Source organism: Neoarius graeffei, chromosome 13 (assembly GCF_027579695.1).
Source record: "Neoarius graeffei isolate fNeoGra1 chromosome 13, fNeoGra1.pri, whole genome shotgun sequence".
NCBI lineage: Eukaryota > Metazoa > Chordata > Actinopteri > Siluriformes > Ariidae > Neoarius > Neoarius graeffei.
In genome coordinates this window covers 70703608-70727284 of record NC_083581.1, presented here as the reverse complement: position 1 = coordinate 70727284, position 23677 = coordinate 70703608, and positions in this window count along the sequence as shown.

Here is a 23677-nt window from a genome sequence, read left to right as displayed (position 1 = left end):
TACCTTTTGAGGATTACAGGTTCATCAGTTCAAAGCAGCAGCAACCTTTTGTAATGAACACAATGCTGAAGGGCAGGTAGGTGCACACACACACACCTTACTCGTGTTGAGAGAACTCACTCCTCTTAGAGAGAAGACGCTCTTCTCAACAAGTTGTGTAAGGGGAGTGTCTTCTCAATGTGTGTAGGAGAGGGTGTTCTCTACGAGAGGTGTGCGAGTGAGTGTCTGTCTTCTCTCCAAGCCGTGAGGGAGTGTCTTCTTGACGATGTTCTCTACAACAAGGGGGTGAATGAGGGAGTGTCTTCTCTACAAGTGGGTGTATCGGAGGGTGTTCTCCACACCAGCAGGGTGAATAAAGGAGGTTGCCTTCTCTACAAGAGGTGTGGGAGGGAGTATTTTCTGAACATGGGTATGAGAAGGTGTTCTCTCCAAGAGGTGTGTGAGTAAGGGAGTGTCTTCTTGATGAGGGTGTTCTCTACAACAAGGGGGTGAGTGAGGGAGTGTGTCTTATCTACAAGAGGGTGTATGGGAGGGTGTTCTCTACGGGGGGGTGAGCGAGGGAGTGTCTTCTCCCAAAGTGGGTAGATGAGAAGCAGTGTGTTCTCTACACCAAGGAGGGGGTGAGTGAGGGTGTGTGTCTTCTCCCCAAGTGGGTGTATGAAAAGCAGGTTGTTCTCTACACCAAGGAGGGAGTGAGCGAGGGAGTATGTCTTCTCAAGTGGGTGTATGAGAAGCAGGGTGTTCTCTACAACAAGGGGTGAGCGAGGGAATGTGTCTTCTCCCCAGGTGGGTGTATGAGAAGCAGAGTGTTCTCTACACCAAGGAGGGAGTGAGCGAGGGAGTGTCTTCTCCCAAAGTGGGTAGATGAGAAGCAGTGTGTTCTCTACACCAAGGAGGGGGTGAGCGAGGGAGTGTGTCTTCTCCCAAAGTGGGTAGATGAGAAGCAATGTGTTCTCTACACCAAGGAGGGGGTGAGTGAGGGAGTATGTCTTCTCCCCAGGTGGGTGTATGAGAAGCAGGTTGTTCTCTACACCAAGGAGGGAGTGAGCGAGGGAGTATGTCTTAAGTGGGTGTATGAGAAGCAGGGTGTTCTCTACAACAAGGGGTGAGCGAGGGAGTGTGTCTTCTCCCCAGGTGGGTGTATGAGAAGCAGTGTGTTCTCTACAACAAGGGGTGAGCGAGGGAGTGTGTCTTCTCCCCAGGTGGGTGTATGAGAAGCAGTGTGTTCTCTACAACAAGGGGTGAGCGAGGGAGTGTGTCTTCTCCCAGGTGGGTGTATGAGAAGCAGGGTGTTCTCTACAACAAGGGGTGAGCGAGGGAGTGTGTCTTCTCCCAGGTGGGTTTATGAGAAGCAGTGTGTTCTCTACACCAAGGAGGGAGTGAGCGAGGGAGTATGTCTTCTCCCAAAGTGGGTAGATGAGAAGCAATGTGTTCTCTACACCAAGGAGGGAGTGAGCGAGGGAGTGTGTTTTCTCCCAAAGTGGGTGTATGAGAAGCAGGTTGTTCTCTACACCAAGGAGGGAGTGAGCGAGGGAGTGTGTCTTCTCCTCAGGTGGGTGTATGAGAAGCAGGGTGTTCTCTACAACAAGGGGTGTATGAGGGGAGTGTCTTTTCTCCCCAAGTGGGTGTATGAGGGGAGTGTTTTTTTTCTCTCCGTGTGTGAGAGAGGGAGTGTGTCTTCTCTAGAACAAGGAGGGGGTGAGCAAGGGAGTTTTTTTTTTTTTTTTTTTTTGTTCTCTCCGTGTGAGAGAGGGAGTGTCTTCTCTAGAACAAGGAGGGGGTGAGCGAGGGAGTTTTTTTTCTCTGCGTGTGAGAGGGGGAGTGTCTTCTCTAGAACAAGGAGGGGGGTGAGCGAGGGAGTTTTTTCTCTCCGAGTGTGAGAGGGAGTGTGTCTTCTCTAGAACAAGGAGGGGGTGAGCGAGGGAGTTTTTTCTCTCTGCGTGTGAGAGGGGGAGTCTCTTCTCTAGAACAAGGAGGGGGTGAGCGAGGGAGTTTTTTCTCTCCGAGTGTGAGAGGGAGTGTGTCTTCTCTAGAACAAGGAGGGGGTGAGCGAGGGAGTTTTTTCTCTCTGCGTGTGAGAGGGGGAGTGTCTTCTCTAGAACAAGGAGGGGGTGAGCGAGGGAGTTTTTTCTCTCCGAGTGTGAGAGGGAGTGTGTCTTCTCTAGAACAAGGAGGGGGTGAGCGAGGGAGTTTTTTTTTTTCTTTCTTTCTTTCTCCGAGTGTGTGAGAGGGAGTGTCTTTTCTCTACAACGGGGGGGGGTGAGAAGGAGGGTGTTCTCTCCAACAAGGGGGGGGGTTGAGGTGAGGGAGTGGGTTTTCTCTACAACGGGGGGGTGAGAAGGAGGGTGTTCTCTCCAACAAGGGGGGGTTGAGGTGAGGGAGTGGGTTTTCTCTCCAAGTGGGTGTGTGAAAGGGAGTGTCTTTTCTCTCCAACAAGGGGGGGTGAGAAGGAGGGTGTTCTCTTCAGCAAGGGGGGGTTTTGAGGTGAGGGAGTGGGTTTTCTCTCCAAGTGGGTGTATGAGGAGGGTGTTCTCTAGAACAAGGGGGGGGGGGGGGGGGTTCTCTCCAAGTGGGTGTAGGAGGAGGGTGTTCTCTAGAATGGGGGGCGGGGGTTTGAGTGAGGGAGTGGGTTTTCTCTCCGAGTGGGTGTATGAGGAGGGTGTTCTCTAGAACAAGGGGGGGGGTTGAGCGAGGGAGTGGGTTTTCTCTCCAAGTGGGTGTAGGAGGAGGGTGTTCTCTAGAACCGGGGGGGGTTGAGCGAGGGAGTGGGTTTTCTCTCCAAGTGGGTGTAGGAGGAGGGTGTTCTCTAGAACAAGGGGGGTTGAGCGAGGGAGTGGGTTTTCTCTCCAAGTGGGTGTGTGAAAGGGAGTGTCTTTTCTCTCCAACAAGGGAGGGTGAGAAGGAGGGTGTTCTCTTCAGCAAGGGGGGGGGGGGGGGGGTTGAGGTAAGGGAGTGGGTTTTCTCTCCAAGTGGGTGTATGAGGAGGGTGTTCTCTAGAACAAGGGGGGGGGGTTCCTCTCCAAGTGGGTGTATGAGGAGGATGTTCTCTAGAACGGGGGGGGGGGTTGAGCGAGGGAGTGGGTTTTCTCTCTAAGTGCGTGTAGGAGGAGGGTGTTCTCGAGAATGGGGGGGTTGAGCGAGGGAGTGGGTTTTCTCTCCAAGTGGGTGTATGAGGAGGATGTTCTCTAGAACGGGGGGGGTTGAGCGAGGGAGTGGGTTTTCTCTCCGAGTGGGTGTATGAGGAAGGTGTTCTCTAGAACAAGGGGGGGTTGAGCGAGGGAGTGGGTTTTCTCTCCAAGTGGGTGTAGGAGGAGGGTGTTCTCTAGAACGGGGGGGGTTGAGCGAGGGAGTGGGTTTTCTCTCCAAGTGGGTGTAGGAGGAGGGTGTTCTCTAGAACGGGGGGGTTGAGCGAGGGAGTTGGTTTTCTCTCCAAGTGGGTGTAGGAGGAGGGTGTTCTCTAGAACGGGGGGGTTGAGCGAGGGAGTGGGTTTTCTCTCCAAGTGGGTGTATGAGGAGGGTGTTCTCTAGAAGGGTGAGTGTGTTTTCTCTCCAAGTGGGTGTATGAGGAGGGTGTTCTCTAGAACAAGGGTGGGTTCTTCTTCTTTTGAGTAATGGCAGATCACAATATACTTGTATACCGCCACCTACTGCACAGGAGTGTGTGAAATGATCAGGTCAAATCCATTTGGGCGAGAGAGAAAAAAAAAATTTCCTAAATTCTTTCTATGAGCTTTGTATAATTAAGGTATGGCATAAGGGCTTTAATTCTTCCTACTTGTATACCTTCTTCCTTAAGAATGGTATTAATGTCTCCATCTTCACCCTCTTTTTCCTTCCATGTTTCTCTCTGGACATTGCACTTCCTACAGTGGAAAAGAACATGCTCCACATCTTCCTTTACCTGGCACTCTACACAGAGCTCATCAGTTTTCCCTAATACATGTAATGTGGCATTGAGACCAGTGTGTCCCAACCTTAATCTTGTGTATGTCACTTCTCTTCTGCCAAGTTCTATATATGTAATTCTTTTACCCCCAACCTGACGCTGTACATTGAAATATTGTCTACCCTTTGTTCCTGTCTCCCATTCTTCTTGCCATCTCTTCATGATCTCTGTTTTTATAATGGATTTAGCTTCCTCTCTTCCTAAAGGAATATAAATATCAGTGCACACACGATCTAAAGCTTTCTTAGCGGTTTTATCTGCTATCTCATTGCCAATGTGAGCTGGGACCCAGCAGAAGCTGACAGCAAGTCCAAGGTTTCTCAAATGAGCTAGAAGGTGTTTCAGCTCGATGATTGATTAAATCTTCTCTTGCTGAGTTACCTGAGGAAAAGCTTTGTAATACAGATAATGAGTCGGTACATATGACTGATTTGAGGGGTTTGACTTCCTCGATCCATCTTAAGGCAGTAATTAAAGTTAGTTCAATAGTGTAGATTGATAAGTTACTCAATTTATATCCATATGTCTTATTCAGTTCTGGTATGTAAAGTCCTATACTACATTGGCCATCCTGAATGTTTTTAGAGCCATCAGTAAATATTTGCAGATGTTCCTGGAAGGAAGAAGACAGTTTTTGCAATATATTGCAAAAGTGTGATCATTTGGGTGTTCTTTCTTTTCAGTAAGAAGTGCAATACTGACATCAGGTGTAGGGAGGATCCATGGAGGGACACTACTAATAGCCATTGCAGCACTAAACCCCAAGCTGTTTAGCCCACATAGTCTTACAGCCTGTTTAATATTCCATCCAATCCCCTTATATTCTTTACAATACTCCCAACAATCATTGAGCACTATCACAGCTGGAGTGTCAGCACTACCCTGCAATCTGATCCAGTATGTCAAGGCAAGTTTCATAAAGCGCCGGTTAAGAGGGGATTCCACCAAAAGAGCACTTGTAGGAGTTGTTTTAATAGCTCCCAGAGCTATTCGCAGGGCCTTAAATTGCACTTTTTCCAGCTTTAGTAGGGATGTTTTACAGGCTGGACCATATACCATACAGCCATACTCAATGGTTGATCTTATCAATGCTTTATAAATGTTGAGCAGAGATTGTCTATGTGCACCCCAGTGAAGACCAGAAACCATTCTCATCAAATGTAGAACCTTCTTACATTGTTTCAACATATTCAATATGAGGCGGCACGGTGGTGTAGTGGTTAGCGCTGTCGCCTCACAGCAAGAAGGTCCTGGGTTCGAGCCCTGGGGCCGGCGAGGGCCTTTCTGTGCAGAGTTTGCATGTTCTCCCCGTGTCCGCGTGGGTTTTCTCCGGGTGCTCCGGTTTCCCCCACAGTCCAAAGACATGCAGGTTAGGTTAACTGGTGACTCTAAATTGACTGTAGGTGTGAGTGTGAATGGTTGTCTGTGTCAGCCCTGTGATGACCTGGCGACTTGTCCAGGGTGTACCCCGCCTTTCACCCGTAGTCAGCTGGGATAGGCTCCAGCTTGCCTGTGACCCTGTAGAAGGATAAAGTGGCTAGAGATAATGAGATGAGAGATTCAATATGAGGTTTCCATGTGAGCTTACTATCTAACCAAATACCCAGGTATTTAAATTTATTTCCTCTTTCAAGCGGGTGATTTATAGAGTATAACTTGAAAATCGTCTGAGACTTTTTTTTCCTAGTGAAGTACATCACTTGAGATTTTTTGCACAGAGAACTTAAAACCCCAATCCATCCCCCATTGTTCTAGATCATGTATGTCCCTCTGGACTGTTTTAGTAATATGCAATATATTACGCCCCCTCCTCCAGATAACTGCATCATCAGCATATAAAAGGCCTTCATTCATTTGTCCCACCCTTTCAAAAATGTCATTAATCATAATATTAAATAAAATAGGACTAATCACACTTCCTTGGGGTGTTCCATTTTCTACTAGAAATTCCTCTGAAATGGCTTCACCCACTCTGACTCTCAAAGTACGCTGAGAGAGGAAGTCTAAAATGTAATTATACATCCTACCTTCAATTCCCAATTTCCTTAATTTAATTAACAATCCTTCCCTCCACATGGTGTCGTAGGCTTTTTCTATGTCCAGAAAAACTGCCACCATACATTCTTTCATGACTAAAGACTTCTCAATTTCATTAGTAAGTTTGACCAGCGCATCTGACGTGGACTTCTGTTTCCTGAACCCAGTTTGATAGTTGCGGAGTAACTGATTATATTCCAAAAAATAATTCAGTCTTAACACTACCAACTTTTCCATCAGTTTCCTAAGATGTGATGTAAGAGCAATAGGTCTATAATTTCCTGGGTTACTTTTATCTTTGCCTTGTTTATGGAAAGGGAGAATGGTTGATTTTTTTCCAGGCAGTTGGTAAGGTACCTTCCTTCCACACTTGATTAAATAAGGCAAGAATTGACTGAAGCACTACATCAGGCAGCTGCCTAAACATGGCATAGCATAAATAGTCACTGCCAGGGGCAGAGTAAGCAGTATTACTTAAAGGCGTCGTGCGGTAATTTCAGCAATCAGGCTATATCGTGTCAAAATGTCGGGTTTGGTGGGTTATTCAAGCCTCTCGGTTTCCCGCGATCTCAGTGTCACGATGCGCCCGCTACAAGCATTTAAAGTTGACGCGCACAGCCAAATTTAGGCAGCCAGCCGTTAACTAGGTCAACTTATGTGTGACGTCATACCAGTAACCTCCCTTGGGTGATGCTGGCCTGTCGCCATGTTTTCTCTATAGCGTGCGTTTACCAGAGTTGTTTACATTGCGGATTTTGTGGATTTATTCAGTTTGTGGATAGTTTTGAACACTCAAAACACGATGAAATGATGTATTAATATTCTGTGATACAAAATGCCTAATTGGTGTATTGTGTTTGGCTGTAACAACGAACACTGAACACTATTTGTGACTGTTATCAATGGATCTGATTTCAAGGTCAGGGCTAGGTATTGATAGAAAAAAATTATTTTTTTAAAAACACATTGTGGCAGCGGGGGCGTGGTCAAGCGCCGGTCTGTGACGGGAGGGCGGAGCCAGGGAAGGTGAGTGGCAGAATCATTACACTTGACGGTAATTAACCTGTGTTTTGTGTGTTTTCCCAGTAACCGCGCCCTATTTAAGGAGGCAGAGAAGAGCTCATCCCGGGACAAGAACACAGTGTGTGTGTTTCACTATCAGATTAAAACTGGCGGTTATACTGAAAAGTCTGGCAATAAAAAGCCTATTTGCATCTGAAGCATTGTCCTGCCGTCTTCTGTGCTCCACCCACACTTCAGAGAGCTCTACAGTGGTGCCAAAACCCGGGACAAGGTGGAGCACCAACCTCGCAGCCCCATGGAATCCTCCCCGTTCGCGGACCTGGTCCACGCCCTCGCCACGGCTCAGCAAAGCCAGCACCAGGCGCTCGTCACGCTCCGAAAAGAGCAAGAGCGGCGCTTCGAAGCCCTGGTGCTGGCCCAGCAGGAAGATCGCGAGACGTTCCGGCATCTCCTTGCGTCGGCGGGGTCCACCAGCGCCCCGGCCGCGGGCCCGTCTCCCCTCACCGTGACCAAGATGGGCCCGCAGGACGACCCCGAGGCGTTTCTCACATTGTTCGAGCAGGTCGCCGAAGCCTCGGGGTGGCCGATGGAGCGGCGCGCCTCCTCCCCCTCTTGACGGGAGAGGCGCAGCTGGCCGCGCTATAGCTCCCCGCCGGCTGGCCTACGCGGACCTTCGCCGGGCCGTCCTCCAGCGCGTGGGGCGCACGCCAGAACAACAGCGCCAGCGCTTCCGCGCGCTGGAGGACGGCCCGGTGAAGGTCCGCGTAGGCCAGCCGGCGGGGAGTTATAGCGCGGCCAGCTGCGCCTCTCCCGTCAGGAGGGGGAGGAGGCGCGCCACGCGCTGCTCCATCGGCCACCCCGAGGCTTCGGCGACCTGCTCGAACAATGTGAGAAACGCCTCGGGGTCGTCCTGCGGGCCCATCTTGGTCACGGTGAGGGGAGACGGGCCCGCGGCCGGGGCGCTGGTGGACCCCGCCGACGCAAGGAGATGCCGGAACGCCTCGCGATCTTCCTGCTGGGCCAGCACCAGGGCTTCAAAGCGCCGCTCTTGCTCTTTTCGGAGCGTGACGAGCGCCTGGTGCTGGCTTTGCTGAGCCGTGGCGAGGGCGTGGACCAGGTCCGCGAACGGGGAGGATTCCATGGGGCTGCGAGGTTGGTGCTCCACCTTGTCCTGGGTTTTGGCACCACTGTAGAGCTCTCTGAAGTGTGGGTGGAGCACAGAGGACGGCAGGACAACGCTTCAGATGCAAATAGGCTTTTTATTGCCAGACTTTTCAGTATAACCGCCAGTTTTAATCTGATAGCGAAACACACACACTGTGTTCTTGTCCCGGGATGAGCTCTCCCTCTGCCTCCTTAAATAGGGCGCGGTTACTGGGAAAACACACAAAACACAGGTTAATTACCGTCAGGTGTAATGATTCTGCCACTCACCTTCCCTGGCTCCGCCCTCCTGTCACAGACTGGCGCTTGACCACGCCCCCGCTGCCACACACGTTTTAAGTGTTTCTATGTATCAATCATTAATTGTACAAAATGATTTTCATACATTTATGTATTTGTCATATCTATCTTTGTCACATGAAGTGTTGTCTTGATAACACATGTGGCACATAATTTTAGCAAATGGATGACAGAAGATTAATTGAAAGATTTATGCCACAGAGCTGCCTTTAACTAATAATTATCACTTATTACTGACGATTGTACGTTTACTAAACAATACAAAGCTCAATACTCCCAGCCTATAACATACTGAATATCAAGTTAAAATCAACCGCAATAAAAGGAAAATGATGAAAACTGGAATATCAAGGGGTCTACTGTATCAGAAGGCCCACTGCATTTCGCGAGATCGCAAGCTGTCAAGTTGCTAGAATTCAATCTTTCTAGCTATACTTTCACCCCCTACAGCTATCAGTATTACACATAATCATAGATTAATCACACAGCATTCTAATTCAAGTGAAAATGGTCTTTAAAAATACACACAAGTAGTGATTTAGTCAGAGAAACCAACCAAAACAAGTCTTCAAGTCGCCAGTCTTCATTCTCGTCTTTGTTTCTGTCGTCGTCAGAACTGTCCTCATTTTCTTCTGAAGATGAGCGCTCAGGTTCAAATCTGTAAGGCTGGATACCACCAGGACATTCAGCTGTCAAAATCTCTACTTGTGGGCCATTTTCTTCTGTATCGGTAAAATCAAAGCTAATTTCCTCAGCATCGCTCCTATTTTCTGGTGTGTCCGTCATTGCAACTGCACCGAGTGGTTACTGGTATGACGTCACGCAGCTGTTCCATTGACCGAGAGGGGGCGCTGCGAATGCGGAAAATTTCAAGTGACGGGCATGATCAAATAAGGACCGATTACAACCGCGGGAAGCTTTTGAAAAATCGACGGTCAATTTATTTCGAATCTCGAAAGCATTCTGGTGCAGAATAATGCGACTTTTATCGCCACTGCGTGACGCCTTTAAATCAGTTTTCAGTTCTGTCAAACTAAAATCTACGTCCATGCTAGACATGGACATTTCCAACTTGGTTAAAACATCCTTGTTTACAGTCATGGTTTCCTCTTTCCTTTTCCTAAAGCATTCACCTAAGTGATTACCCTTATGTACATCAGCAAAGGTTTTAGCCAAAATGTTGGCTTTGTCAATATCTGTAACATATTGGAGACTCTTATCAATTAAAACCGGAATATGTGAAGGGTCATATCTGCCTGTCATTTTCTTGATCATTGTCCACACTTGATTTAAAGTAGTTTCCTTGCCAATCGATGAGCGCAAGTTTCTCCAGGAAGCTCTTTTAGCCTCCTTAATGACTCTCCTGGCTATTGCTTTCTTCCTTTGATATTCTAGGAGATTACCAGTTGGTAAGGTTTTACGCAATATTTTAAAAGCTTTATTTCTGTCATTAATTGCTTTGGTACAATTATCATCCCACCATGGGACATTTTGTGGATTCCTCTTACCCTCCTGAATTGGAATACATTGACGCGCTATAGAATATATAAAAGAGCTGACTCTCATTCATGACATTCACGCTTTGGTCAGGTTCTAGCAACTGATTAACAATGCTTTCGGATATTCTCTTAAAATCATTCCATTTAGCCTTCCTGAAAACCCATTTATGGTGTATGTAATCAGGTTCAGACCTAAATTCCGCATCTAATTTACACCAGATTGGAAAGTGGTCACTGCCAATAGTAGTCGTTTGGTCGGCGACCCACTGACACCTATACGCTAACCGTCTATCGACTAGTGTAAGATCAATGCATGAAGTCTTATTTTGAAAAGTATTGACTCTAGTACCAGTACCATCATTTAGGCAAACTAATGGCCTTTCATCGATCATACCCTCAACTGCCATGCCATTTAAATCTGTATGGTTGCTACCCCATAGGCTGTTGTGTGCATTAAAATCACCACACCAAACTTCTGTATGAGTCTTGATAACAATATCATTTAAAATCTCAGTTGACAAAGCTTTACAGGGGTTGTAATAATTAATGATTTTATATATTACCTTAGGCCCGTTAAATATTTCCGTTATAATACATTCATGTCCGTTACCTCCATCAACATGTCTATAAGGGATCCCTTCCCTAATAAATGTTATACATCCACCACCCTTATCAGTGCATCTATCAGCTCTAATAGCTTTGTACCCTTTAATGGTGTAGTCTAAATGTGGCTTCAACCAGGTCTCCTGAATGCATATCACCTCAGGCTTATCTGCAAGATTATGTAGGTACCTTTTTAAATTCTTGTCAGTTTGCAGTTAGACTTCTAGCATTCCACTGTCGGATGAAAAGCACCATATTAAGTTCAATTAGTTTGAGTCTGGCCATATTTAACGTTCAACATTCCATGAATCACATCAGCTTTAACAGTGGCACCCAGAAAATCATTGGCGATATCAACTACAGATTTAATCCTATCACTTTTCTTGGTATATACCAGGGGCGATTTCTCAGAGACAACAAGGGAAGCCGAGCTTCCCCTAAAATTCTCTCCCCAAACTGCGGCATCTATGACGTTGAATTCTCATTAAAACAATAACTTGCATAACATAATATATGCCCAAGATTGTATTTACGTTCATAACTATCCTGTAACTTATTTGAGTGATGTCTGACGAACTTGCAGTTCGCTACGAGAATCACCTTTGCTGCCAGGCTGTAACCAGCATTGCCAGATACTGCTGACGGTTTCCAGCCAAAATATGTTCAAAACCCGCAAAAATGCACTTAAAACAGCCCAATCTGGCAACACGCTGTAACCTTTCTTATTTCAATGGGCTCTATGCGCTGGCAGCCGGGTATCCGTTGCAGTCTATGAGACGGCTCTGAACAGCCAATTTCGGCTAGATGTCATTGGTTAAAATCGACAAAATCGTCACTTCCAGGGAAGCCGGGCTTCTCTGGGACTAAACGAGACAGTGGGAGGGACAAGAAGCCGGGCTGATAAAGGATTATTGGAGGTAGTGAGGAGGGCGGGCTCTGTACTTCGGCGTCGGCAAGGAACACGGAAGCATGATCAGTCGAGAAAGTGTAGTCGTGTGCTAAAGTCTCATCTCATCTCATTATCTCTAGCCGCTTTATCCTGTTCTACAGGGTCGCAGGCAAGCTGGAGCCTATCCCAGCTGACTACGGGCGAAAGGCGGGGTACACCCTGGACAAGTCGCCAGGTCATCACAGGGCTGACACATAGACACAGACAACCATTCACACTCCCATTCACACCTACGCTCAATTTAGAGTCACCAGTTAACCTAACCTGCATGTCTTTGGACTGTGGGGGAAACCGGAGCACCCGGAGGAAACCCACGCAGACACGGGGAGAACATGCAAACTCCACACAGAAAGGCCCTCGCCGGCCACGGGGCTCGAACCCGGACCTTCTTGCTGTGAGGCGACAGCGCTAACCACTACACCACCGTGCCGCCCGTGTGCTAAAGTGCTGTCTGAATTTCTTTTCATATAAACGGTTCTTCTCATTGATGTCTCTGTACATTACTCTGTAAATAAATGTAAATATTACTCGTTGTGCTCCGTTAACTTTCATCCATTCTATCAGTTTGATCATTCGTGAATTCACTCGTTTATTTCATTTGTAGTTCAATCTGGTTGTAGGCTAGCTTGAGCCTTATTGGGATCTGCAGTGCTAGCTGCTAACAGAAATTGGTGAAGTCTCTGGAAAGCACAACCAGCTGGTATGCCAGGATCACAGACCATTTTCTGGAAAAGGAGCGGAGGGCAGAATTTGTGTATAAATAGTGTTCATGTTCATGAATCTGAAGTGTGTATATTGTTCAGTAATGTTAAGAGAATGGTGGGCTCTGTGTTATAGGTTATACCTGGGTATAATAGTCAAGGTTCTGTGTGTTGCATAGCCTACCTGGTTATGAATTTCCAGACTGTGTTGCAGAAGATGTTCAAGGATGTGTTGCACAGCTGGGTGTTGTGTTAAAGACTCTGTGTTGCATATCAGGGTATGATGTTCAAGGCTCTTCGTTGAATAGCCAGTGATTTTTGGATGTTTGATATTTTTGATTAAGGATATGAGGCACTAGCCTGGCAAGCCAGACTATAACATGAAATGTACAAGCAAAAATACTTTCTGCCACTAGGTAGGGTTGTCTAGTTCACTATGCTAATGGGGCACACCTTTCTATGCTTTGATATCCGGCCTACAGGTTTTACGATGAATGCGTAAAATGGGCTTCCCCTGTTTTAAAAACCAGCAGCCGCCACTGGTATATAGTAGTGACTTATTAATAACTGCACAAAGGAAAGCAACAAACTCATTTTTCTTGACTAACAGTGTGTCTGTTGTGTATGTAGTTTTGCATGCACAGCTATGTGGAGGTGAGGTATTGCTAGGTCTACTGCCATGATAGTGACTCTCATTCAATGAACTCTGCTTATTTATATTAGGTTGACCATATGTAAATTGTGCTGCATTGGGGATGTGGGAAATTCTCTTATCATTCTGTACAAATTTAGCTGCATCTGCATATGAGATCTTGCGTTCAATTCTGTACTTCTGGATTTCTTTGGCCTCTTTCTGTTTCTCACAGCCTCCATATGCAGCACTATGTGGGCCTCCACAGTTGCAACACTTCAGTGCGTCTTCCTTACAGTCCCCATATTCATGCTCTCCGCCACATTTGACACATCTCATTTTTCCTCTGCATTGACTTGCTACATGACCAAACCTTTGACATTTGAAACACCTTTTAAAGATTTTTTTTTTGGACTTTTTTCACCTTTATTGGATAGGACAGTGCAGAGACAGGACAGGAAATGAGCAGGAGAGAGAGACGGGGAGGGACCGGGAAACGACCCCGGGTCGGAATCGAACCCGGGTCCCCGGATCCGTGGCACGGCGCCCCCAACATTTGAAACACCTTAAAGGGGGTGGAATGTATTCGCGAAAAGGATAGGACATATATCCCATTTGCACTTTTGGTGGTAAGGTTTTACTGAAGATAAGAAGCATCGACATGCTATCAACTTTCTCTCTGCCTTTGGTAAGACACTTAGCATCAGCAACTGCAAACTTGGTGAGGCTCTTTTTAATCTCTTCCATGGATACATCTGTTGGTATTCCTGATATGACTCCTCTAATTTTGGCCCCTGACCCTGGAATGTGTGAAGTTATTTTCATTTTATTGAGTGTGTCTTTTTTCAGGATTTTATCTCGCTGTTCTTCCGAGCTAGCAAAAATCAGCAGTCTTCTATTTCCTAAGAACATAGCATGGTTTATCTTCCCTATTTCTCTTTTGATAGCTTCGGTGATGTGAATTGGGTGTAAGTCTGGCCCACTTTTAGTTACAAACATAACAATGACTTTCCAAACTTGCTGGGTGAGTTGAACACTCAGTTGTTTCTCTAGGCTTCCTAGTTACCCTGGACTTTTTAACTACAGAAACTACCGATTAGAGCCCTGCACTCCCGCGGGAGTCCCGCGGGACTCGCGGGACCCGCCGCAAAGCAGTGCGGCGCGGAACAAATTTTGAAAGCTCATTGCGGGCGCGGGCGGGAGCGGTGATGAGCTGCAGTCCCGCTAACTAAAAACGTGTTTAAAATAAAATTTATAAATTCTTAATTTATGTCTATATCATATATAATTTGTGCTGGATATTTTATTTGGCATTAATAAAAACATTTTAAGATGCCTAAATTTGCAGAGAGAGTCAGATTGCCAGATTGAGTGAGGAATGGCATCTTAAATTTGCCATTGATCACCCTAACGGGCAATCCTTTGATCACTCTAATGACTCGCCGTTCACACCCAGCCTCCAGTGACCCACACTAACATGATGCCTCAATGACACCTTAGTCATTGGTCATCAGAATTCTGATTCTGATCCAGGAGAGGATAAATAACTCTCGTACATTTCCGATTCCTTTCCTCTTCCGTGTTTGAGATCTCCGATCATGGCAGAAGAGCAGAGCTCCTCTACTGAAGCTCACAGTGCTTCAAAAGTAAGTGCTGCTTTAAAAAGAGGTACATTTACCGTTAAAAAGTCAAGAGTCCTGAAATCGGACATTTTAGTTAGAAATGCTTTACAAATGTAAACTGGGTTCGCCTAATGTTTTGTATGGCTGAACAATAAATATACCAAATTTCCACTTGGAATTACGTGTTCGCCTGTCTTTTTTTATTATTATTATTATTATTATTATTATAGACACTGACGAAGGCAACAGCCGAAACGTTTGTCTCCTGCTGCTAAAAACAACTGAAAAGAAATGTAACTAAAAGAATAAGTTCAAGAGTGCGATCCATCTCTCCTTTCACACTAATTATTCATAGGAGACGCACCACGGGAGAGCGCATACTTAAATGATTAGCCTACTTAAATAATTATTATTATTATTAGGTCTACATGCTGCCATTTCAACATTCCGAATTCAGAAACAAGGTAAATAATAACAAACGTGAACGTGAGCTGTAGATATTTATGCTCAAATCCACTCAAAGTAGGGGGCGGGGCACCATCACGCTGTGTCAAGACAAGAACTTTCCTGAGAAATAACGCGAACGTCTGCATCATGCGGAATTTGCGGGCGGGAGTGGGACTGAAAATCATAATTCTTTGCGGGCGGGGGCGGGAGCGGGACTGCAAAATGCAGGCGCGGGCGGGAGCGGGACTGAAAAATCCGACCCGCGCAGACCTCTACTACCGATTCTCCACTGCTGTCCCTATCCGTTAACTTTCGTACTCGGCTGACTTCCTCCCAAAACATATCATCACCGATATAGTTTAATTGCCCATCGGATTGTTCTGCCATGATCACTCACATTCACTGTGCAGCAAAGTATATCAGTATTACCGTCTGGTTTGAGTTTTGAGTTCCGCGCCGTGAAAAGTTTCTCCACTCTCCCACCATTCCACGCTAATAGCTTTCCTGGTTGCGCGACTCCCGGTCGTCACAAGGGGGGTTGAGCGAGGGAGTAGGTTTTCTCTCCAAGTGGGTGTGAGCATAGATATACATAGAAGACTAGATGCCTCGTCCCCGTTGCCCGTCAATGAAGTCGAACGTCCGCACATGGCGGCCATCTTACCTCAGACAGCTGGCTTACCCATTCCATTGTGTTGGTAGCGATATGTACTTTTCAGATGACCGTAACTTCCTCAAATTTCAATCGATATTCAAACGGTTTGGTTTGTTATATTAAAAAAAAAACGGAAGTATGTATTTATGATATTAATGATGAATAATCATTTTATGTTTTTAAAAAAATACATGCTGAAATTCCTATGCTGTGAGAAGCCTAACACTGCATACTTATGGATAACTGCGGCCTTAGGACAAATAACCATACAATTTATTTCCAATTTTTAGTGAAAATATTTTTACATGTGATAAAGCCGTAGGGGAAGCTAAAGTTAAATAAACAGCTTACTCACTTCTGAAACTTCAGAAATACTTCATCCACCTCAAAAACCTAATGCACTCACATCATAGCATAATAACAAATGTAAACTCACATCATAGCATAATAACAAATGCAAACTCGCATCATAGCATAATAACAAATGTAAACTCGCATCATAGCATAATAACAAATGTAAACTCGCATCATAGCATAATAACAAATGTAAACTCGCATCATAGCATAATAACAAATGCAAACTCACATCATAGCATAATAACAAATGTAAACTCACATCATAGCATAATAACAAATGCACTGCCCGAGTAAGTAATAGTATAAAACAGTGACAGCGACTCATGGTAGTTTGTGACAAAAAAAAGCATTTAATTAATCACGTGGTTATACTTCCAAGGATAAAAATATATCTTTACATTTACAAAAAGAACACTCAAAGCTGATTATCATGTCAAAGTCAATATATGTTAGCACAGAAGATTGAAATTTCATTTGACTAGGCTGCAATGTGCAGTTAAAATAAAACTAAACATACTGATATAAACATCTACAATTAAAACACACACAGACACACACATCATCTTGTCATCAAAGTCAGTACTTTGATTTCCTGTAAATCATAATGTGAGTGCTGGGCTGTGCTTGCGTAAGTCTTCATACCCCTTGAAAATTTTTATACTGTATATTTGGCTAATGCCCTTTAAACAGTACTGCTTTGTTGTGCTTCTGTCTCATGCTGTTGTTCTGGAAGGAAAGGGTTGTCATCTTGGCAATGTGGTGGAGTCTAAGCTTAAAAAATAGGGACACAACCAGTGTTTTCAATTAACCAACCCGAAAATGAAAACCAAGTGCAACTTCAGTTATTGAAAATATTATCTCATGCCCTTCCATGTAAAATTACTTGGTGCTACGAGCTAGCCTAGCATGAAACACAACTTTGACTAAAAGCTGCAGTAAGTCGTTTTTGAAGAGAAAAGGTACGATTTTAGCATGTTCAAGCACCCAGAATTACAACCACATTAATAATGTTTTAAGAAATCAAACCATTTGTATATACAGCGGGGCAAAAAAGTATTTAGTCAGTCACCAACTGTGCAAGTTCTCCCACTTAAAAAGATGAGAGAGGCCTGTAATTTTCATCATAGGTATACCTCAACTATGAGAGACAGAATGGGGGGAAAGAATCCAGGAAATCACATTGTAGGATTTTTAATGAATTAATTGGTAAATTCCTCGGTAAAATAAGTATTTGGTCACCTACAAACAAGCAAGATTTCTGGCTCTCACAGACCTGTAACAACTTCTTTAAGAGGCTCCTCTGTCCTCCACTCGTTACCTGTATTAATGGCACCTGTTTGAACTCGTTATCAGTATAAAAGACACCTGTCCACAACCTCAAACAGTCACACTCCAAACTCCACTATGGCCAAGACCAAAGAGCTGTCAAAGGACACCAGAAACAAAATTGTAGACCTGCACCAGGCTGGGAAGACTGAATCTGCAATAGGTAAGCAGCTTTGTGTGAAGAAATCAACTGTGGGAGCAATTATTAGAAAATGGAAGACATACAAGACCACTGATAATCTCCCTCAATCTGGGGCTCCACACAAGATCTCACTCTGTGGGGTCAAAATGATCACAAGAATGGTGAGCAAAAATCCCAGAACCACACGGGGGGACCTAGTGAATGACCTGCAGAGAGCTGGGACCAAAATAACAAAGGCTACCATCAGTAACACACTACGCCGCCAGGGACTCAAATCCTGCAGTGCCAGACGTGTCCCCCTGCTTAAGCCAGTACATGTCCAGGCCCGTCTGAAATTTGCTAGAGAGCATTTGGATGATCCAGAAGAGGACTGGGAGAATGTCATATAGTCAGATGAAACCAAAATAGAAGTTTTTATTAAAAACTCAACTTGTCGTGTTTGGAGGAGAAAGAATGCTGAGTTGCATCCAAAGAACACCATACCTACTGTGAAGCATGGGGGTGGAAACATCATGCTTTGGGGCTGTTTTTCTGCAAAGGGACCAGGACAACTGATCTGTGTAAAGGAAAGAATGAATGGGGCCATGTATCATGAGATTTTGAGTGAAAACCTCCTTCCATCAGCAAGGGCATTGAAGATGAAACATGGCTGGGGCTTTCAGCATGACAATGATCCCAAACACACCGCCCGGGCAACGAAGGAGTGGCTTCGTAAGAAGCATTTCAAGGTCCTGGAGTGGCCTAGCCAGTCTCCAGATCTCAACCCCATAGAAAATCTTTGGAGGGAGTTGAAAGTCCGTGTTGCCCAGCGACAGCCCCAAAACATCACTGCTCTAGAGGAGATCTGCATGGAGGAATGGGCCAAAATACCAGCAACAGTGTGTGAAAACCTTGTGAAGACTTACAGAAAACGTTTGACCCTTGTCATTGCCAACAAAGGGTATATAACAAAGTATTGAGATGAACTTTTTTGTTATTGACCAAATACTTATTTTCCACCATAATTTGCAAATAAATTCTTTAAAAATCAGACAATATGATTTTCTAGATTTTTTTTTCTCATTTTGTCTCTCATTGTTGAAGTGTACCTATGATGGAAATTACAGGCCTCTCTCATCTTTTTAAGTGGGAGAACTTGCACAATTGGTGACTGACTAAATACTTTTTTGCCCCACTGTACGTCGGGCGGCACGGTGGTGTAGTGGTTAGCGCTGTCGCCTCACAGCAAGAAGGTCCTGGGTTCGGGCCCCGGGGCCGGTGAGGGCCTTTCTGTGTGGAGTTTGCATGTTCTCCCCGTGTCCGCGTGGGTTTCCTCCGGGTGCTCCGGTTTCCCCCACAGTACAAAGACATGCAGGTTAGGTTAACTGGTGACTCTAAATTGACCGTAGGTGTGAATGTGAGTATGAATGGTTGTCTGTGTCTATGTGTCAGCCCTGTGATGACCTGGCGACTTGTCCAGGGTGTACCCCGCCTTTCGCCCATGGTCAGCTGGGATGGGCTCCAGCTTGCCTGCGACCCTGTAGAAGGATGGAGCGGCTAGAGATGATGAGATGAGATGTATATACGTCAAAATTTCAGCGAGATAAGTGTATAAACATTTAAGCACCTCAATGGTCTTACCTCAGTTTGCCGCAAATTCTGTGGAAAATAGTGTTGTGACGTTCGCGAACGTTTTGAACGGTTCCTAGGCATGAACGATGAGAACCGAGTCTCGAGTTGGGGGAGCCGTTCTTTCTGTCGTTCTTTTTCTGTACTGTGTTTCAGATGAAAAAGCTTTTGTCCAAGGACAAGAAGTAGCCCCGATAGCAGAGGGTCGTTGAAACGACGTAGAGTTTTGGTCAGAATGGTCGGTTTCCGTTGTACGTCAGAAAATCAACGTTGAAACGGCGCCGTGAAACGTCGATTTCTCCGCCGTCTGAGAGGGTCGATTTATCACCGTTGAATCAACGTGGGTAAAGGTTGATCTGTCGACCGTCAGAGAAGGTTGAATATACGACGTTGAACCATCGTCACTTTTGCCGGCCAGTTTTCAACATTGGTAGGATGAGCAACTAATTTGGCCCGTAGCCAGGGGGGATCGGAGGGTTCGTTCGATCCCCCCCGCGACACCGCGCCCCGGACACACACGCCCCTCAAGAGCGATTACTGAAGATTTATTCATTTGTTCATGTCCGATGAATATACATTGATTCACATTTAAATTTACAATATCAAATCCAGACTAATCAAAAAAGAAAAGTAGACTAAGTGAGGACGAGTTAGAAAAACGGGTTCATTTCTCCTATGTTTATGTTTACACGTTTTGTTCAGACTGCTTTACACCCCAATCCAGTGGGTGGCGGTAATGCCCCCATTAGACCCCTTTCACTGACGTCACCCGAAACCGGAAGTAAACAAACCCTGCGCCACATTGGAAGACCAACAAACTCGTGATTTGGGGGAAATAAAGGCAGCGCGCGGTATGTGAACCCACGAGGCACTTGGTTCATCAAAAACCTACAATGGTAAACTTTTGTGCTGTGTTAGGGTTCTAACAAAGCTGATGGGAAAGGTGAAAAGAAGTCTTTCTACAGAATACCAGCTGTGATTGAGACAACAAGTAAACCAAGGAGCTTTCTGCCAGGAGACAGAGAGAGGATTTAGCTGCTTTATGCAGAGCGGATCTGAATACTTCTAGTCTATTTTGTTACTGGTAAGTCACTAGGCTAGAGTGTTGTAGAACATTTTTTTAAATGTTTACTGAATAAAAAACATCCTTAATTTTATCAAATATTCTCTACTCTTCATTTATTTCTTTTGTTTTAATTTTCCTCCCTCCATCCCTCTTTGGATTTTAAATATAGTTTTTCCCCCATGTCCAAATAATGAGGTAGGGTGGCATTTAGAAACCCATAGCCTACTGCTGACTTTCTTTATCAATGCTGCATCAAATTAATTTTGGTTATGTTTTTCTGTTTCCATGTACAGGTGTCTGCGCCGCAGGAGGAATAGGCCACAATTATAAATAAATCATAAAATGTTTCTAAGAACTTGTTCAAGTGTGTTCTGTTCCTTATAAATGTTAAAAGTTATGCCTCATTAGATAGCTTGACAAACATTAGGAGAGGTGCATTGTTGCATGCATTTTTATATCCTGTTGTACATTAAACAGGACGTAGCCTACGCACATTGATATAAATTAAGTTTCACTTTCATGGTTGAAGTATGCATGTGTGTGTTCATCCTAGGCAAGAGCCCCGATGCTTTATTGTTAGCTAGTTTAATTTAGCCTGTTTTGCTTAATTTGTAGCCTTACTGTTGTACATAAAACAGGAAGTAAAGTTGGATGAATCATCGCCGAAAATTCAACTATAAATCAACCGAAATACGTAGTTGAATAAAGGGTGAAAGGGGGTCTATTCTCTGTCGACCACCAGCCACTTTTCAACGTCGTTTCAACGGAAACTCGTATGAGCAAAGCGGTGTTGAATCAACGTCGGTGATCGACGGTGATTCGACGGCGTATAGGTCGAAGAACATGCCGATGATTCCACGTCGAATCAACGACCCTCTGCTATCTGGGAGGCTAAACAGCATTTGCCTTTTATTTATTCAAGTTTTATCTGTTTGCCTAATAGTCCAAATTGTTTTGTATATAGTTTATAATGTTGTTGCGTGATATTAATGATAATATTGTGGGAAAACTACTTTGCACGGACGTTCATTTAATTTATTCTATCGTCATTTTGTTTGTTCTATTTTTGTGTATTTTATTTATTTATCTGTTTGTCTAGTTGTATCTATTTTTCTAATAATATATTTTTTTGCATTAATAGTTTGTTTTTTCCTATTAAAATAATCTTGTGTTCTTGTTATAACTTTATCTATTTATCTGAATGTTTAGTTGTATCTATTTTTGTTACAATTTCAATATTTTTAATATAGAAAGTTTGTTTTTTTTCTATTAAAATGTTCTTGTGTGATAACTAGTTCTTGTGTTATATTTATTGTAGTTGTATCTATTTTGTATCTCAGACTTAAATATTTTTGTAAAACAAGTGTTTTTCTATAAAATATTCTTGCGTTCTTGATAACTATGTTCTTGAGTGGGTTCTTTTTTTTTTTTTTTTTTTTTACAGAAAAGCCGTTCTGCATGGACATTCATTGAAGCCCTCATTGTTTTTTAATGGTTATTTATGAGCGTTTAGGGGTTACAATAATGTAAGTCTAGGTTGCTTTATATAAAAGGTATGTCCAGAAATATTGATGTCACTGTCTAAGCAGAGGGATCTGGCTTCTTGAGACGCTGTCTTCTTAACCCTTTGATGCAAAACATGGGTCAAAAGTGACCCAGCTGAGTTTTTATCTTCTATATCTTTGCAATAAATTAATTCCATCATTCATTATTCAAGGTATTCCTCAATTAACTTGTTTTTGATCATCATACATCCTTATTTTATTTTTTCCTTTCTTACTTTTTGAATAAAAACCCTTTTTGTATCACTACCCTTCTAATGCACAACATGGGTCAAAAATGACCTGCATTCATTTTCCAGGTTATTTCATGTATGGCTGAGTGTTTCTATGATATACTTTTGAAATAAATTCATTTTGTCATTTACTTTTCCAAATATGCAGTAAATATCTTGTTTTTGTTTAGCACAAATCATTTTTATTTTTCCTTTCTTAAGTTATGAACAAGCACAGCTTTTGTAATTCTACATCAAGTTTACACACATGGGTGAGAACCGACCCGCATGTATTTACTACAGCGTTTGGTGTGAACTGTGAATTGTGCTCGTGTCAGACATTTCACAGCTCAGCACAGCGCCCTTTGTCCATCTCATACATGGAAGTAATGTTTTTCAGTTGTTCTAACATTACCTTAGAAAAAAATTGATTAGGTTACCTTGAGAGTGAATAGATTACTTGTCAGAAAGTTACAAGTAATTACTATTAGCTACCGAGCTGTTGACATATTCTACTTTAGTTAGCTAATTTTATTGTAGTTGGCTTAGCTAACTACATAGTTAATTAATAAATAAATAACTGACCCCATTCACTGCTAAAGTAATTACTTGAAACAAATTATTATTATAGTATTAAGACATTTAATTTTAAATCACACTTGGATGACCCATGTGTAGTAATAAAAGTATTTTTGTTCATAAAGTAGGAAAGAAAAAATTAAATTAATGATTTGTGGGAAGGGTGGCACGGTGGTGTAGTGGTTAGCGCTGTCGCCTCACAGCAAGAAGGTCCGGGTTCGAGCCCCGTGGCCGGCGAGGGCCTTTCTGTGCGGAGTTTGCATGTTCTCCCCGTGTCCGCGTGGGTTTCCTCCGGGTGCTCCGGTTTCCCCCACAGTCCAAAGACATGCAGGTTAGGTTAACTGGTGACTCTAAATTGACCGTAGGTGTGAATGTGAATGTTTGTCTGTGTCTATGTGTCAGCCAGGGGCGTAGGCAGAAATTTGTAATACTGTGGACTTCTATGAAATAAAGTGGACTCCATTGTAAGTGGGGGGTCTGGGGGTCCTCCCCCAGAAAAAATTGTATTTCTTAGATGCAATTTCCTGCATTCTAACCAATTTTAGGGTGAATATATTAGCAAATCCCATCTGATTCACAGCCCTCTGATTAATGGCAAGATTAAGAATTGTGTCAAGTTTCAGCTCAGAGCAGGTCAGATCTTTTGTTTTGAAATACAGGACGATTCCGTATTGTAAGGGACAGCTGACAACCCTACCCTTTCACCCCCCTATTTTGCTTACTTAAAAAAAAACAAACCCTACATTATAGACAACGGGTCTTTATTCGCTATTGTTTTGTAACGGCATTATCATCATTGTCCACATCTGTTTCTTCTGATTTCGATCTTTTTGGCTTATTAAAGAAAGAGGACAGCGATGTCTGTTTAGACATTTTCTGTTTAAGTTAGCGCAGCTAAACTAGCATTCTAGGTCAGCGATGACTTCCGTTTTTTGGCATAGCAACGGATGTTTGCTTCTTGCCGCTTATCAAAAACGCGGGCATTAGCCAATCAAAATGATTATAGAGAAAAAAAAACACTGACAAAAATATAATTTCTGTAAATAGTTGTAACATTATACTTAATTCAAAGTGTTTTGTTTCGTGTTACATTATTGTTATCCTGCTGTTCATTGAATTTCACGTTAAAAACACCTCCTCTATGGTGGGCGAGCCAGCTGTCAATCAAGTTGGACACCTCCGATAGGGTGGGCCAGCCGTCAATCATAGTGGCACCGGCCCACTGTTGCCCTTATGTGCCTACGCCACTGG